Consider the following 7,828-nt stretch of genomic DNA (forward strand, 5'->3'; position numbering starts at 1 on the left):
ACATTTGGTATCAGAGCTATTTTGGCTTCAAGAGGATGCCTTTATTGCTGAGGGGTTTCGCTCGGGCCTGTGGTAGACCCTGTTCAGTGGGAGATCTGCGGGGTCGATTCTGGTGGTGAAAGAAGATGGCGAGCAGTGGAAAGATAGAGATTGAGAAATTTAATGGTCAGAGTTTTGAGTTATGGAAACTCAAGATGGAGGATCTGTTGGTGGATAAAGATCAATGGACCGTAGTAGATCTAGGTACTAAACCAACGGGAGTGTCCGATGAAGAATGGAAGAAGTTGGATCAGAAGGCAAAGAGCACAATAATTTTGTGTGTCTCAGATTCAGTATTGCTGAATGTATCAGGGGAAGCTACGATGAAGGATTTGTGGGACAAATTAGGGACTTTGTACCAATCTAAGTCTCTGGTGAATAAACTGTTCCTACGAAAAAAGCTGTATAACCTAAGGATGAAAGATGGAAACTCGGTGACAGTGCATCTGAACGCATTTAATACTGTGGTAAGTCAGTTATTATCTGTTGATATTAAAATTTCAGATGAAGATAAGTGCATCAGCTTGTTGTGTTCTCTATCAAATTCATGGGATAGTCTGGTTATTGCAATAGGTGGCAATGCAACTGCCTTGCAGTTTGATGAAATAGTCTCATCCTTGCTGACGGAGGAAATGAGATGGAAAAATATGGAGAGCCAGAATGGTGATTCCTTGTCTATACAAGGATGGTCCCAGAACAAAAACAAAATAAGTCATCGAGTGGGAGATCTAAATCTAGAGGGAGATCTAAATCTCCAGGAAAACCTGTAAAGGTGGTGTGTTGGAAATGTGGCAAGGAAGGGCACTACAAAAGGGACTATAAATCTAAAGCTCCTGATAAAGGGATCTAATGATGGTCCTTCTACAGAGGCGAAAACCACCTCAGATGAAGGTGGGGATGTGTACTTGGCTTCTTCAAGTACACATGTATATCATGAGGCATGGTTGATTGACTCAGGTGCATCCTTTCACTTCACTCCCCATAGAGAGTGGTTCTACGAGTATGAGAAATACGATGGTGGTGATGTCTTATTAGGGGATGATAGGAAGGCTAGAATCGTTGGTCGTGGAAAAGTAAAGTTGAAGTTGCAAGGTGGAAGGGTTAGAACACTTCCAGGTGTTCTGCATATTCTTGCAATGGCCAAAAATCTGATTTCTGTAAGCAAGCTGGATGATGTAGGTGTAAAAACAGTGTTCGAGAAGGATACCTGCACGATGGTTTGGGGAGCACTGGTATTCATGCAGGGAGTTCGGATTGGAACTCTATAAAAGATGCCAGGTAGCACTGCTGTTGATGGGAGCAACAGTTCCGTGTTTCCTAAAAGTGGAGCAAAAAATCTAGTGGTCTCTGGAGAGAAGACCATGCTATGGCATCAAAGGCTTGGACATATTGGAGATAAGGGCCTTCGAATACTTCATGGTAAAGGTATGGTATAAGGTATGAGTAATAGCTCTCTGGATTTTGATTTCTATGAAAATTGTGTATATGGGAAGCAAAATCGGGTGAGTTTCCACTCTGGTGGTAAGAGGGTGAAATAGATATTAGAGCTTGTGCACAGTGATGTTTTTGGACCTGTGAAGGTTCCATCACTGGGTAAGTCTGTGTACTATGTATCATTTATAGATGACTTCTCAAGGAATACATGGATATATTTCCTTAAGAATAAATCTGAAGTCTTTGACAGGTTTAAAGAATTTAAGGCTCTGGTGGAAAACTAGACAGAGAAGAAGATAAAGGTGTTGAGGAAAGATAACGATGGAGAGTTTTGTAGTAAGGAATTTGAAGAATTCTGTAAGAAGTGTGGTATAACATGGTAGAAGACTACTCCATATACACGTCAGCAAAATGGAGTTGCAGAAAGAATGAACAAGACGTTGATGGAAAGGGAAAGAAGCATGCTCAGTGGTGTCAGGTTAGGACAAGAATTCTGGGCAGAGGCGGTGGAGACTGCATGTTACCTAGTCAACAGATCACCTTCATCAGCATTGGAGGATAAGACTCCACAAGAAATATGGATTGGTAAGAAACCCTCTCTTTCACATCTGAGGGTATTTGGATGTGATGCATATGTACATGCTCCAAAGGAGAAAAGAACAAAGTTGGATAGTAAATATGAAAAGTGCATCTTTATTGGGTATAAGGATGGTTTATAGGGTTATAAGCTTTGGAACCTAGTAACAAGGAAGGTTGTGTACATCCAAGATGTGGTGTTCAGAGAGGTGAAAGACGTTATTAAACATGAAGTCCAACCAAAGGAACCTGAGACGATAGAGTTTTAGCTTAAGGAGGAAGATTCAGACTCTACAGTAGAAGAGGAATCAGAAGATGAAGAGACACAAACTCCGAGTGTGAGAAGATTAGTTCGAGAAAGAAGGCAGCCATAAAGGTATAGTCCATCTGCTTTCTGTTCAAATTTTTCTTTATACTTTACTGATGATGATCCCAGAACTGTGAAGGAAGAAATTGATTCAGAGGATGGAAAACTCTCGAAAGAGACCATGGTTGATGAAATGGCATCTTTGCACAAAAATGATGCATGGGATCTGGTGGAGTTTCCGGCTGGAAGGAAACCCATTGGCAGCAAATGGGTGTTCAAGAAGAAGACAAATGTAGAAGGAAAGGTGGAGAAATACAAAACTCGGTTGGTAGCAAAAGGTTATTCCCAGGTGCCGGGAATTGATTTTGGTGATATTTTTTCTCCTGTTGACAAGGTAGCTTCTATTAGATTACTTCTATCTGTTTCTACTGCTTTTTATTTTGAGGTAGAACAAATGGATGTGAAGACAACATTTCTTCACGGGGATTTGGAAGAGGAGATCTACATGAAGTAATCTGAAGGTTTTGCAGTGAAGGGTAAGAAAGAACTAGTATGCAAGTTAAAGAAGTCTCTATATGGGTTAAAACAGTCACCAAGGATGTGGTATCAGAAATTTGATACATTTATATGGGGACTTGGCTTCACCAGAAGCAAAGCAGATCACTGTGTGTATTTTAAATTAATTGGTGACCGTGTTATTTATATGGTCTTGTATGTGGATGATATGTTGCTGGTTGGAAATGACAAAGAAATTATCCAGGATTTGAAGACCCATTTGTCCTACAAATTCGACATGAAAGATCTTGGTGTTGCAAACTATATTTTGGGCATGGAAATTAAAAGAGATCGAACAAAGAGGAAGCTCTGGTTAAAACAGAGGAAGTATGTCGAGACAATATTGCAAAGGTTTAATATGCAGGATAGTAAACCAGTGAAGGTTCCTATTCTTGTAGGTGTAAAGTTATCTTCTGAACAGTGTCCCAAGACACAAGAAGAGGAAGAGGACATGTCCCATGTTCCATATGCAAGTGTAGTCGGTAGCTTGATGTATGCGATGGTCTGTACTAGACCAGACATTACACATGCAATGGGAGTATTGAGCAGGTTTATGTCAAAACTAGGCAAGGAGCACTGGACATCAGTGAAGCGGGTTTTTAGGTATTTGCATGGCACTAGTGATTATGGTTTGTGCTACCAAGGAAGACCAGGATTGGACAGAGTGTTGGATATTCATGGCTTTGTTGATGTAGACTGGGCTGGAGATCTGGATCAGAGAAGATCTACAGGTGGGTATGTGTTTAACCTATTTGGAGGTGCAGTCAGTTGGATGAGTAAGAAACAATCTATAGTGGCACTATCAACTACAGAGGCAGAATACATGACAGCCACTCATGCAAGCAAGGAGGTAGTTTGGTTCCAAATATTGTGTTCAAGTATGGGGTAAGGATAGGGAGCTATAAGGATATATTGTGATAGCCAAAGTGCAATTTTCTTGGCAAATAACCTTGCATATCATTTAAAGACAAAGCACATTGATGTTCATTATCACTTTGTGAGGGATATGATAGAATACAAAAAGGTGTTGCTGGTAAAGGTGGACACTTTGAAGAATACTACAGATGCATTGAAAAAATCTGTGAGCTCTAAGAATTTCTCATGGTGTAGAGAAAAAATGGGTGTTGCAAGACTGGATAAATGACTAAGCTCTCCTATGGCCCCCTGTGGAAAAAAAACAACAAGTGGGAGAATGTTGGGTTGTGTTATATTCTTTCCACAACTAGTCAACATAGGGGCGTTAGAAGGGGGGTGGAGCCCCCCCTTTGTTGTGCCGATTGCGTAGTGGGGGGGGGGGGGTAAATTTTGTTTTTGGACCCTATATTAGGTTGGGCGGACCTACCTATGGTTTTGTGCATGATTTTTTGCACATGGTTTTGGATGCGATGGTTTTCGGTCCATGGTTTTGGACGTGATGGTTTTCATTCCATGGTAGGATGCTTCGGCATGTATAAATATGTATTGTAACATTGAAAGGAACATAATGAAAAATCAAGCTAGTAGTCCTGGTTTTGGGATCCAGGTGAAAATCTCTGTGTATATTTGTTTTATGTGTTATGCTCTTGCATTGTTTATTTTCTGTGTTTTAGAATTCCTATGCAGGTAATTTCTGTATGGGGTTAAAACCTACAGAAGTGTGTATTGCAAATTACATTTCCACCTGTAACCCAAAACTCAAAAATTTGAAATCTTTAGTATACTATCTTCAGCTCCGATACCATGTATATTTTCCTATAGATTCACAAGATCATGCAATTTACTAAAGCACATGACAAGAATCTACATCTACTTTCAACTAACAGAAGCCAATATATCGATGAAAACAATATGAACAAGAAGAAGACAAATCAATGCCACATAACATAATAAGTTTTTTTGGGGAAATCCACTGCTCAAAACCTCACCTATCTGTATTGCATTAAATCATAAATATGAGCAAAGATACAAAGCTTGTTCTCACTAGAAAAATTTCGCATAAGTATGTTGAACTCTCTACCTCACAAGCCTGTTATTAGCCAACACTTAGCCAATTTCCACTACCTGCCAAGCCCCTATTTCCTTGCATAATTCCTAGGATGAATAGCCCGTATTTAAAGGGAATTCATGCTTCCAAAACTACACAATCCTAATTAGATCCTCTTCCTGATTTCCTACATGATATTTACAACTCAGTAAATCAAACAACTGATAATACAATGTCCCTGCACTCTAGTCTCAACTGGGTCTTTCTCAAAACTGACCTGCATGAGTTTTCGATGAGTGAATCTTCAGTTATCTAGAGTAGCACTTGTGGATGCACTAGTGCACTAATTGACTTCTAATCCTCTACTAGTTTAACAAATAGTTAGAACTATTTTAACTGACTATAACCCAGTGAACTGAGTTATCTAATTACAACTCAATCTAAACTCATACTAGACCCCTAAAATTTAGGGAGAACATATACATGATTTCCAAAATACTTTCAACTTGAAATTCCTAATCTAATTAAGTTAATTAAACTTAATTAACTATTTACAAGTTGCTATGAGAATATAATTCTATTTTAATTCACAGTTTAATTCAAGGACAAATTAAACTGGAATTTCTTGTTGCCATTTCTCAACATCTCACACCACTAGAAATGCCATCAAAGTAACTCCTCAAACTTATTCCATATTTATCTAAATTTAAGAATTAAATAATAGAGTGAAAAAACTGTGATGGATATAATTTGATTACGTTATTGAGAATTAGTACTCCCACTTTGCTCAAACACTAACCAAGATACCATTGAGTAAGAATGCATAGGAGTACATGTACATTCCATTGTAATCCCACCACCTCATAGATCTTCCAGATTCTAGGGAACTTTGACCAAGAAGATAGCTCCCAAGTGTCCACTTCATCCAAACAAGACTTTGCATAGCACTGTATACCCATATCCCAAAACCATTTATACCCCAAGCTGCTGCAACTATGCTCCCTAATATGATGCACAATGTTTCAAAAAGTATCATTACATAAACCATAAAACATTTTCTCGTGGAATGAAACAATTTCCCTGTTTTCATATGTAAATACCAATGGCTGATAGTATCACAATAATTTTGGGAATAGAAATTGGCATGGAAAGTGTATGCTACCATTTGTTACTACCTCCTTCCAATGAAACGAGAAATATCCAACTAATTGAACAAATCAAGTTGACAAAACTCATTGCACATGATAAAGTTTTGAGGCTTAAAATATTGCCTTGGAATGGAAATTTGGGCACTTGAGAAGCATGGGTTTAGGTTTGAACCCTGAACTTCACGTCCCCAAAATCAAGACTTCTTTCACTACCAAACATCTTACTGCATGTAATAGTATAATTTATGGTATATCTGGAGCACATTATAATTTATTAGCACACAAGTGTTTATATGGATAGGACCATAGGGATCCAATATAACAAAGCCCTCAAACTGAGAATAACAAAAGTGACGGGAGGACTCAGGTCAAGTCGTTTGACAGATAAAAATTTTACTGTGAAGTTTAAACCTTCAGTATAAACCTCAGAAAAAACATGAAAACCCACTAAAATGTCTTTAAATGACATTTGGGTTTTAACCTTACGGGAGTAATGTATTTGCATCCTTCCAGTCAAACCACCCACATTATTTTATTCACATACCATTAATGCATGGTAGGTGAGCTATTGAATTTAAGGACCTAACAAATGAAATAAATACAGATAAAGCCACATTACAGAGCCAAACATCCAAGATCCAAAATAGAACATAACTGTGCAGGGTATTAGCAAAATTCAAGATACCTATTGTCTTAAATCGCAAAAAAATCCCAATGCAGGGTCATGTGAGAAGCCTTCAAGCCAATGTTGGGCCATGTAATAGAACTATTGTTGTAACATTTAAAAAACATAAAGCAAAACAAAATGAGAAGCAATTGAAGGCAACGCAAAACTGAAGTTATGGAAGCAAGGAGCTTCAAGTGGTGTCCAAGTGGAAAAATAGCTCACTGGCCTAGGGTACCATGTGAGACATATTGCGGGCTAGCCTTAAAATTTCTGGACAAGAAATCGCTCATGTAGACCACTGGAAAAAGTAGAGAAAGAGAATGCAGAAATAAAATATTACGAAAAAAAGTTTGCACTGGGACGAGATAAAGCGATAGGAGGAATCAGTTCAAGTCAGTTACATGAATATCGAATGACCTAACAAATAAAATAAACACAAATAAAGCAAGAAGAAAGCCACCTATGCCTATGATGATCCAACCATGGAAAATATTCTAATCGCCTAACACACAAGATTAACGACGCATAACCAAACATAACGACATGGGACAAGTGTTCTTCCCAGAGGAACACCTTATGACATAATTAAAGAGGATGGCTCATTTTCCCATCAGGTATTTCAAAAGAAAACCCATACTAAGCAGTATCTTCATGCCAAGTCCCATCATTTCCCTGCTCTAAAGTTGGAGGTTCTCTGGACTCTAGCTACTCGTGCTATGAGGGTTTCTGATGTCGACCATTTTTCTAAAGAGAAATCCCATCTCTTGAAGGTTTTTTTCAATAATGGTTACAGTAAGAAACAAGGCCTTAAAGCCTTCCTCAAAGCTTGCAAAATTCCTAAGGCTAAGAAATACCCTAATGATCGTAGTTCTGGAGTTCACCTCCCCTTCATCGAAGGGACGACTAGCAGGATTGCAAGAATCCTCAAGAAACACAACATGCCCTCTACCTTCTGACCCCTAAACACCATAAGAAGTTCCTTAAAATCGACTAAAGACCTTGTGGACCCCAAGGATATGAAAGGCGTTTATGTCATCCCATGCTCTTGTGGAACATCGTACATTGGTGAAACAGACTGATCCATTAATCAAAGGATTAAGGAATGCACTGTCGATATCAAGCATGGAAGGACCCGCTCT

The sequence above is a fragment of the Pinus tabuliformis genome, chromosome 2_2, assembly GCF_031772625.1.
Source record: "Pinus tabuliformis cultivar Carrire ecotype Pingquan chromosome 2_2, CPIR1, whole genome shotgun sequence".
NCBI classification, from domain to species: Eukaryota; Viridiplantae; Streptophyta; class Pinopsida; order Pinales; family Pinaceae; genus Pinus; species Pinus tabuliformis.